The sequence below is a fragment of the Physeter macrocephalus genome, chromosome 18, assembly GCF_002837175.3.
Source record: "Physeter macrocephalus isolate SW-GA chromosome 18, ASM283717v5, whole genome shotgun sequence".
NCBI classification, from domain to species: Eukaryota; Metazoa; Chordata; class Mammalia; order Artiodactyla; family Physeteridae; genus Physeter; species Physeter macrocephalus.
In genome coordinates this window covers 89,541,850-89,553,525 of record NC_041231.1, presented here as the reverse complement: position 1 = coordinate 89,553,525, position 11,676 = coordinate 89,541,850, and positions in this window count along the sequence as shown.

Below are 11,676 nucleotides of genomic sequence, written 5' to 3'. Positions count from 1 at the left end.
GCTAGACACCATTTGTGCCACTTGGGGATAGGAGAGGATATATTCACAAGAAAGGAGCCACTTGAGTTTCTGGAGCTGCTTGCTTCTGAGATTTCCTTTAACATCAGTATTATGAAATAAAACAAGCCAACAGAAAGGTGCATGAAACATGAAAGTACCATTTCACAAATAATTACAAAGCAAGCACCCAGTATGACCGACAGCTTTTAAAATGGCTCCCAGTGATCCCCGTCTCCTGGTATCCACACTCTTGAGTAATCCCCTTACCTTGGCTGTGAGGTAGACCTAGTGACTTGCTTCTAATAAATATATCATAGCAAAAGTGATAGGATATCAATTCTGAAATTAGGTTATAAATAACTATAACTTCCATCCTGCTAATATTCTGTGTCTCTTTTTGCACGTTTGCTTTGATGGACAGGACCGTCTGAGAGTGGCATAGATCAACAGCCACCAAGGAACTGAATTTTCTCAATTATCACTAAATTAACTTGGCAGAAGATCTTACCCTAGTTGAACCTTGAGATAGACAGCTGCAGCCCCAGCCAACACTGTGATTTCAGCCTGTGGAAAACCTGAAGCCGAAGACCTAATTAAGTTGTGCCTGTATTTCTGACCCACACAAGCTGTTAGCTAATAAACTTGTGCTGTTTTAAATCACTACGCTTTGAAATAATTTGTTATATAGCAATAGACAAGTAATACACCAGAAACTGCATAAAGTCAAGAAATAGAACATTGGCAGCACCCCCAGAAGGCTCATCTTTGTCCCTTTCCAATTACAAATTCCTCCATCCCCACCAGAGATAATCACTATATTTAGAAGACAATCACCTCCTTGCTTTTCTTTATAGTCATACTACCCATTCATGAATGCATCCTAAATGACATAGTTTGGCTGAGTTTTGGACCTTTATATGAATGAAATATTACTGTATTACTCTTTTAAGTCTTATTCCTTATGCCCCACATTAAATTTGCAAGATAAATCCAAGTTGTTGTGTATACCAGAGATTTATTCATTTGCATTGCTCTATGATATATTTCTGTGAGAATATAATATAACTTTTTACCCATTCTACTGTTGACAGACATTTGGATTGTTTTCAATTTGGGGCCATTACAACAATGATGCTATCAAGACTGATGTACATGTATATGTACTCGGAAACATATGTGCACACATCTAGTTATTTGTGAAATAGCCAAGTTGTAGAATGTACTTATTTTCCCAGTATTACAAAATGCCCTAAGGCTTTGTTTGCCAAAGGGGTAGTACCAATGCCATAGTGAATTTAGAGGGAGCAAGAAGAGAAAGAAGAGAAGAATGATAGGAGCTATTCATTTATATTTTCTGGTAATGAAACTCTGCACGGTTAAAAAAAGTCCTGGTTTGGGGTTTTAAGTGTGTGTGAATTGCTGGTTTTTTTAACTGCCCACTATTATTAGCAATCCAAATGAGAGCAGTTCCTCCTACAACTGGTCCACTCCCATGTGTCCAGGAATTCAAGTCCATTGGAGTCTAATGAATTTATTTATTAGTTATGGTATCTTGATATTCAAACTATTCAAGCCCAAGACACAAAAGCATACATTCTCTAATCTTTTAAAATTTCTACATACTGTAACTAAGCTTTTTGCAGGTACCATGTTTTAGGAGCTGTCCCAAATCAGGGAAGACTGCCTTCTCTGTGTTTGTTCATACTTTAATTTCTTTAACTGTAATGAAGTAGAAATTTCAGGACACTGTGAAAGAATCCTACCAAAGGGTTTTAGATGTCCTCTTAGTCCCTATCAAATATACCCAAATAACACGTTCCTTTCTGCTCCTTGCCCATCGTTGGAAAAATGTAGTCCAAGCAATCCAGATCTCTAAATTGGCCCAAGAGAGGGAGATGATGCAAGAAATTTCAATATGAAGAAAGCATAGTCTGCTGCTCCAGGAAAAGTGAGGGTGTGCCCTTCACTCCGTTGTATAACCTTTCACATCACAGAAATTAACAGTATTCATAGCCTCCTCCAGTGTTTGACCCTATTAGACTTCTTGCAGATGAATCTCAATAATGTTGAAACAAAAGGACCTTCTTTTCAGTTGGGGTAAATAGGGTAAAGGCTAAGCCACTTTAACAAAAAGACCCCAAAATGTAGTGGCTTAAGAAATAGAATTTTTTTCCTTACTCATACAAAGATGAAGAGTCTTAGTTGGTAGGGTGGCTCCACTCCCGATGGTCATTCAAGGATATAGATTTCTTCCTTCTCATTTCTTCACTATTCCAGACTGTTGTTCATTTCTGCACGCTCAAAACTGGATTGTAGGCATGTCCATGCTCTAGCTCAGATGGACCGGAAAGGGAAAAAACATCAAAGGCAACAATTCCTTTCAAGCAAGTAAAGCTAAGTTGGAACTTATGTAGTAAGGTTTCCATGCTTTACGTGAAGGGGAGAAAACTGAACGTTTAATGAAAAAATATAACAATTCTACAGTCTCTTCCAGAAAATAGAAAAGGAACAACTTTTCCCAACTAATTTTATGAGACTTGCATTACTCTAGTACCAAAGACAGACAAACACATTACAAGAAAACTATAGAGCAATATCCCTTGTGAATATAGAGACAATAATCCTCAAGAAAATATTAGCAAATCAAAATCCAGCGTTATATAAAAACGGATCACATCACAACCAAGTGCAATTCATCTAAGGAAGAAAAGTCTGATTCAACATTCAAAAATCAGTGTAACTCACTATATTAGCAGACTGAGAAAAACTGTATTAACATCTCAACAGATGCATAAAAAGCATTTGATAAAATTCAACATCCCTTTATGATAAACACTATCGCCAAACTAGAAATAAAAGAGAACTTAAAAAAGGATATACCAAAAAAAATAAAATAAAATACAGCTAACACCATACTTAATGATTTCCACCAAAGATCTGGAAAAAGGCAAGGATGTCGTCTCTCACCACTGCTATTCAACATCATACTGTAAGTCCTAGCCAATACAATAAAATAGTAAAAAGAAATAAAAGGCATACAGATTGGAAAGAAATAAAACCCTGTATTCACAGATATAATTGTGTATGTAAAAGATACAATATAGCTCCCTGATCAAATTAGTGAGTTTAGAAAGATTGCAGGATACCAGGTCAATATACAAAAGTTTACCATATCCTATATATCAGTAAAAATAATTGGAATTTGAATTTTAAAAAAAACACTTAAAATAGCACTCCAAAAATGAAGCTTAGGTATAAATCCAACAAAATATGCACAGGATCTATAGATCCTGAAAACTATCAAACGCTGATGAAACAAATGAAAGAAGATCTAAATAAAAGGATGGATCATATTGATAGATTGGAAAATATTATTATTAAAATATTATTAAGATGTCAATGGCTCCCACTCGGTGTATAGATCTAATGCAATCTCAACCTAAATCAGCAAATTTTTTGCAGATATTGGCAAACTGATTCCAAAGGAACTCAAATACCAAAAACAATTTCAAAAAGGTGAACAAATTAGAATACTCATAATATCCTACCCCAACACTTACTATAAAGCTACAGTAATCAAAACAGTTTAGTTTTGGTGAAAGAAGAGATAAATAAATCAATGGGATAGAATAGAGAGTCTAGACAAAGAAACTCAAAATGATGGTCAATCGATTTCTGACCCAGGTGCAAAGGCAATTAAATGGAGAGAGAATAGTGTTTTTAACAAATGCCTTTAGAATAACTGGACATCCATTTTCAAAACAAGAATCTCAACCTATGCCTCACCTAGTTTACAAAACTTAATTTAAAAATAGATAATAGTTCTAAATGTAAAGTCTTGAAATCATAAATCTTTTAGAAGAAATTATGAGAGAAAATCTTTGTAACCTTGGGTTAATAAAAGATCTTATATTTGACACTGAAAGCATGATCTATAAAAGAAAAAATTGATAAATTGATCTCATCAAAATTCAAAATTTTTGTTCTGTGAAATAATTTTTTGTAAAGTCACAGACTGGGGGGAAATATTTGCAAATTATATATCTGACAAAGGAATTGTATCAAGGGTTTAAGGGTCGGGGAGGGTACAAACTACAAAAGGGCAACATGAGAGCTTTTTTTAGGCTAATGGAACTAGTATGCTTTATCTTGGTTATGGTGGTAGTTACACAACTGTGTGTATTTGTCAAAACTCACAGACTTACATCAAAAGGAATGAATTTCAGTGTATGTAAATTTAAAAGTAAAGAAGAAAAAGATGATGTGAGCCAACAATAGTTTTAACTACTGGTTCAGCTATTTGGATACATACCAGCTGAACAACAGCTCTGATTAAGACCAATACTCATGAGGAAAAAATTTAAATAGTCAAATAAACCATGGTTTTAAGGCTATTGTCTATTTGGGGAAATGCTTGATTTCTTAGCTGTCTTATCTCTTTAGGGCTGTGGCACTTCCGGGAGAAATTCTGGAAATGAACTGAGTTCGTCTCCAGAGAAAAACAAAGTACTACCTTAAACATCTCATAGGGTGATAGCCCCCTAGGCAGAGACATTGGCATTGACAGAAAACCAAGGTTAAAATTTCTAAAGGGATCACAGAGCCTGTGTTGACTAAAAAATAAACATCTCTTGTCCCCAGATATCCAGAGACACATTGCATGGCTTTTCACTTCTCAGAGAAAGAAAATGGGAGTTGCTAAGGAGAAATGGAACTTCATCTATCTTTTAATCTTCAGTCCCTGCGTTTCACACTTGCCCCTTGCAGGTCAGAACCTCTGGAGAAATTTGCTCTCAGTAGGCTGGCTGACCTTATAACCTTGAGTGTGGGTAAATTTTGCAAACGTAGAGGGTTAAATCTCAAGCAACACAGTGCAACAATGCAGCAGCTTTTAGAGCCTTAAAGTTCCCTGATCAGGAAAACTGCAATTAGGAAAACTACCACATACTACATTCTGCTCCCTCCCACATCACCCCACTGGCTTTCTTCCCTCTGCACAGCATCCTTCTCCCCTCAACCCTCCCTGACAGCTCTCCACTTTGGAAATTAGTTCCTATATACATCAGTGTTCATTTAAATCAATCTATTACTATCCCAAAGGCCCATGAATGTTAAAACCTCATCTAATTAAGAAATGGCAGATATGTGACACCTGTTAAAACACCTAAACTGGTGAGAGAAGTTTAAGAAGTTTGGGAATGCACTGTGGGTGCCAGGGGTGCTTATAAACAACTCCACATGGACAATTTTCCTTAAAAATGAGGACAGCTTCGTTGGTTCACACCGTTAAATACTCCTTATTTAAGGAGTAGAAAGTTTCAAACATCAGAGAATTTCCCAGCCATGCAAAGGCTGTTTGGGAAGCAATTTGCCAGATGTCTGTGAGAGTTAACTCACTTGAGGTCCCTATGCAATCAGGCCCCTAGGTAACAGCTTCAGAGCCATTAAAATCTTAGTATTAGTTGTCTGGTGCAATATCCTTTATCCAGAAATGGTCCCTGTATGACATTAGACAGGAAAACAATGAGCGCCCTGGCACATGGTGCTAATAAACTCAAATCTTATCTCCAATTGTAAAGCCTCTAAATGGGAGAAATGATTCCCCATCATAAGTGGGCCATTAATATACGTTTACCGCAATTTATAGTCAGAACTTTTCATTAAAAAGAAACATGTCAGAAATCAGTCAGAAAAATGAGTCAAGGCTAACGATGTTGTGATTTTTTAGAACTTTAAAGAACAGGGTTAGGCTTCTCCAGTGTCGCTGAGCCTATTCAGCCCCATCTTTTTCCAAGGAGCGAAATGAATAAATAAAAGCAAAACATTCACCGTCTGGGAAAAATATTACTAGAAAGACATATGACAAGAATCAGTATTGGAAGGGACTGCATATTTTAATTATGTATACAAATGACTTGGTACTGCGGACAAGATTTGCAGATTACATTAAACAGGGAGGGAGGCACAGCACAGTAAATAATAAGGTACCCAAATGCCAAGCAGCAGCCAAGGATTTACATTATTATGTATTATATATGTGGGCTTAGAAGATGGAAAATGCAGATAAGTGTAAATAAATGTCAAATAATGTACCCGGTGGCCAAGAAATACAGAAAGTGAATTTGAGATCAGGGGAACAGTGCTGTAGCATAATGATCAGGAAGTGAACCAAACACAGGCTTGTCACCCCCAAGAAAGCCAGAAATGTTTCTGTGCAAATTAGGATGGAAGGGAAAATCTGCTGCACCTTGTACACAAACAGCCACCTAATACCTTCCAAGCACAAAGGCACTGGCTTCTCCATCTAATTCATCAGTCATGTGCAGGTACCATTTATTTTGTACTAAAAAGGAGCATGGGGTTATGGGGCTGGTTTTAGTCCTATTTCTGTCACTGGCCAGTTGGTCAACCTTGGTCAGTCTCTTCATATCTCTAGGCCTCAATTTTCTCATCTCTAAAATGATAAGATAAACTGACTGACTTCCCTCACATTTATTAGAGGACCTCTTAGCCAACCTTTATGACAAATTGTCATGGAGAGCTTTGTCAGGGCTGAGACCCCTCTTTGTTTGTGGTGGTCCTAGCATATGCCAGTGCCTGAGCATCTGGGGTACCTAGCACACTAAGGAAACATTTATTATCCATTGAATTATTTATTGAATAATAAACATTTATTATCTTGGGTACTTAGCACACTAAGGAAACATTTATTATCCATTGAATGCATGCTTGAATGCTGTGACACATTCAGTTCATTCCTTGTTCAAATTCCTTTTGAAAAAGAGTCTTTACAGTTTCAAATATATATTTTCAAATTGAAATCTGGAAGTCAAAGAAAGATCTGATTTATGATTTATTCAAGAGAGAAAACTGATTTTAGCTGTCAGGGTGTTTCTTGCCAAAATACCTCAAAGTTCAGGATCATTTAAAAGCCACTTGCTTAGAATCCCTGCTTGGAAGGCAATGTGCTTTGCTGTTGGTTTCTAAGGCATTCTTACATTCGTTATTTCAATCTTCACTACAGTCGCTTGAATTAAGAATTGTTAACAAACTACCCATTGTATAGATGAGAAATTCAAGGCTCAGGGAAGTGAAATGACTTATATAGAAGGTCAGATGGCCATTTTCTTAATTATGCCTTAATTAACATTTCTTAAATATGTTTTTATATTTCATATAAAAACAGTAAGAATGAGGACTCTCTATAACACAACTTACATAGACAATGGCCTGAATACTATACAGTCATTGCTTAGAGTAGCTGCTAAGGACCTATGATCTAGATTCAGATATCCTGTGTGTGGATCCTGGCTTCCCCACTTACTAGCTGGGTGGCTTTAGGCAAGTTACTTAAGTTTTTTAACGCTTAGTTGCCAGGTCTGTAAAATGGCAATAATCATAATACCTACTTCATAACATTATTGTGAATATGAAAGAGATCACACATTTAAAGTAACTGGCAGGTAGAAAGTACTCAGTGAATCCAAGCCATTGAGTATGAAGAAAAACATCTAAAAAATGGACTAAAACAGACCTGAAATATACATTTTAACATATGTACAATGAGGCTCAAAGAAGAAATATTTTTTAAAAATTTTAATAACATAATCCAAAGATGAGATACATAAATCTACATAATAAGATGAGACACATAAATCTACAATGAGTATTATTTTGTTTATAAACAACATAAATGATGAAAAGATTAGAAAGATAACTTCTAAGTATTTGCAATACTCATTCCCTTTCTGGAGAAATTACTGATGATATATTGATGAATACTGATTTCCTATTTCAAGGACCTTGCCAGAAAAGATGAGCCCTTCTGGCAATTCATCTCATTTATTTAACTACAGAAATACTGTAAATGACCTCAAGTTCGTTTGCCTCACACTTTAAGAACGAGCTGACCTAGCCTGGGCATCGTGAAGGGATGAGTGTGCTTAATTAGTGAACGCTGCAAACTGTTCAGCATTACAAGAACACCATGCCATTCAAAAGGTTCTTTATTAGCTTGTGTCCTATTAGCACTTCTATGATCACTGGATATGTAAAACAAGAAATCAAGACTTGAGAACTGAAACACAACTTTAAAAGCACCTTATAGGACATCTTCAATGTATGACTGAGAGAACAGAGGTCCAGAGAAGTTATGTGACTGGACATGGTCCAGCAGCTGGCTAAGGCACAGCCTGGTCAAGAGTCCAAATCTTGCAATTTGCAAGCCCCTGAATTTCCCCAAGCATCCTGATGTCCAAGTGGAAGTACACTGATGCATTCAGCCAAAATCACCTTAACCATAAATTAATGGGGAAAAGGATACAGGTTTCAGCATAGGGACCAAAAACAAGGTATTTAAATCCAGAATAGTTTTGCAATAAATCATCGAAGTTGCTTTGCCTTTCTATTCAAATGAAAACAATATTTAAAACAAACCAAAAAAAAAAAAAACCAAACAACCAAAAATACCAAATCCCTTATAATGCAGTTTATGCATAGGTAACAATTACATTCTTATCTTTGAAGGTCATAAATATCCATAGTGCCATTCAGTCATCAAAAAATAGTAATGGAAAGAGGATAAATATTGTTTCACATAACAATTACATTTTTCTGAAGGCCAAAGTAATAAAACTTGCATAACCTCAGAGATTTTTTTTAATTACAAAGGTAAGAACTCCAAATCCCCTTTTCATGAACTTTTCAAATAATAAAAGATAGGCTCATAGGCAGATAGACAAGCCAATGTGGGCAGAATAATTAAGATTCATGACGATAAAGAGCTAGGAAGGACCCGGTCTTCTAGCAGTGAGGACTAATAGAGTAATTGTGAAAAAACAGGGACAGTGCCCTGGAAGGGTGAGGGAAAGGACTGAGGTCTAATGGCTTCGGTCGCTGAAGAGCAAAACAATTCTGCCTATAGATTTGATGTGCAGAGCCCACTCCTCCACTACAGATTGCCATGCTGCTGACAGGAAAGGTGCACTCTGCATTTAAGGAATAACCTCAGTTCTGAAATTCGAGAAGCAATTAAGATTTCATAGCTTCTAGGAAGGTCACTTCGGCATCTTGCTTGTCTTCCCAAGAAGAACTTGCCTTCACAGCTCCCAAATTCTCTACCCAAGGCTGCTGTTCAATCTTAGAAACAGAGATCTGAGCATCTGAGAGTCACATCAAGTATATTAAAAGTGAGCGAGTCCCTTTTCCACCTTGATAGCAAGCCACGTAAGTACAGATGATGTGGTCACCCAATAATTCACCTCTTCATCAGAGAGAATGAAAATCTTAAAGAATGAAGGACATAGCTTAGAAGATTACAAGGAATAATAACTGCAAGCTATACAGGTTTTATAAATGGGCAGCATAAATACAAGTTGAAAGAAACAGACCCAAGAAAGTATTTTACACATTAAAAAAAAAATCCCTAATTGCCTTCCATGCAAGATTGTTAAAGGCAAAATCCAGGACCAATTACAAAGCAATCAGGTATTATCCTAGGGAAAACATAACATTAAAAAGAAGATTACACTGAACTGTTCAAAGCCTTTTCTTGTGCCCTGTAAGGTCCTGTTCTTTAAATGTGCAGTTGAGGAGTTGACCTACTAGGCATATCTGATGATATTCCACAAGCCAATCCACTGATGGCAGAGGACAGCTTCAATACAGAATGATAACAGCCGAACTCTGCTGCTTATTGCAGACCTGACGTGCCCCCAAATATAACTGGATAGTTTTCCCCATCTGAATTCCAACATTATTGCCCGTCACTGACAAGTGACAAACAGAGGACAAATTCAACGTTGAACAGAAATTCCAAGGACACATAAATACGTTGAGGAGAGTTGATTCTAAAATATGAAGGATGAGGGAAGGTAAAGAAAAAAAGAGAGGTGAATGGCAGAGACATTGCCTGACTCTATTAACCTTCCAATCATCTGTTTTCCTTAGGGCACTCTTAGCTATCAGCTGAAGCCTCTCACTCCACAGTTCTTTCACATTTGAGCCATTAAATAAAATCCAGGGTCTAGTGGTCAGAATGTTTACTGATACGTCTCACTTGGGGCTTTACAACTGGAAACTCCAGTCGTGAATGCCACCATTCTAACAAGGATGCTGTGCTTGGTATTCTTATTCCCTGGAATTTGTATTGGCATTATTTGCTCTCTTATCTGCCCCCATTTCCAAGCTCCCAGGTTTCCCTGAATCACTGTTTTCTCCTCTCTGTTTTATCTTCTACAAATCTGCTAAGTCAACACGTGCTACTGTTCTCCAAGAAGTAAAATATCTGTATTCCATGCACATTTGTTCTGAGCATGGAGCCAAAGCAAAATTCCATTGGCTGGTACATTTTTAAGGTTATTACCAGCTCCAACTTTTGCGGGCATGTCAATTTGAATTACTACTGCTAGTACAAATGGAAACTAAAATGAATGCAGCTCCAGAATGTCATCGTTCATTTTAGATTATGGTTGGACAGATCAAGTGTAAGGGGGAATCCAATAGATTTATCAGCACAGGTTTTCTAGGTAGCTTTAGATATGCTATAATCATTCAATAACAAAGAGCTTTTTTTTTATACAGCAGGTTCTTATTAGTCATGCATTTTATACACATCAGTGTATATATGTCAATCCCAATCTCCCAATTCATCACACCACCACCCCCACCCGCCACTGCTTTCCCCCCTTGGTGTCCATACGTTTGTTCTCTACATCTGTGTCTCAATTTCTGCCCTGCAAACTGGTTCATCTGTACCATTTTTCTAGGTTCCACATATGTGACTTAATATACGACATTTGTTTTTCTCTTTCAGACATACTTCCCTCTGTATGACACTCTCTAGGTTCATCCACATCTCTAAAATGACCCAGTTTCGTTCCTTTTTATGGCTGAGTAATATTCCATTGTATATATGTACCACATCTTCTTTATACACATAGTGGCTGTATCAATTTACATTCCCACCAACAGTGCAAGAGGGTTCCCTTTTCTCCACACCCTCTCCAGCATTTGTTGTTTGTAGATTTTCTGCTGATGCCCATTCTAACTGGTGTGAGGTGATACCTCATTGTAGTTGTGATTTGCATTTCTCTAATAATTAGGGATGTTGAGCAGCTTTTCATGTGCTTTTTAGCCATCTGTATGTCCTCCTTGGAGAAATGTCTATTTAGGTCTTCTGACCATTTTTTGATTGGGTTGTTTGTTTTTTGAATATTGAGCAGCATGAGCTCTTTATATATTTTGGAGATTAATCCTTTGTCTGTTGATTTGTTTGCAAATATTTTCTCCCATTCTGAGGGTTGTCTTTGTGTCTTGTTTGTAGTTTCCTTTGCTGTGCAAAAGTGTTTAAGCTTCATTAGGTTCCATTTGTTTATTTTTGTTTTTATTTCCATTACTTTAGGAGGTGGATCAAAAAAGATCTTGCTGTGATTTATGTCATAGAGTGTTCTGCCTCTGTTTCCTCTATGAGTTTTATAGTGTCAAGTCTTAAATTTAGGTCTGTAATCCATTTTGAGTTTATTTTTGTGTATGGTGTTAGGGAGTGTTCTAATTTCATTCTTTTACATGTAGCTGTCCAGTTTTCCCAGCACCACTTATTGAAGAGGCTGTCTTTCCTCCATTGTATATTCTTGCCTCCTTTATCAAAAATAAGGTGACCATATGTGCATGGGTTTA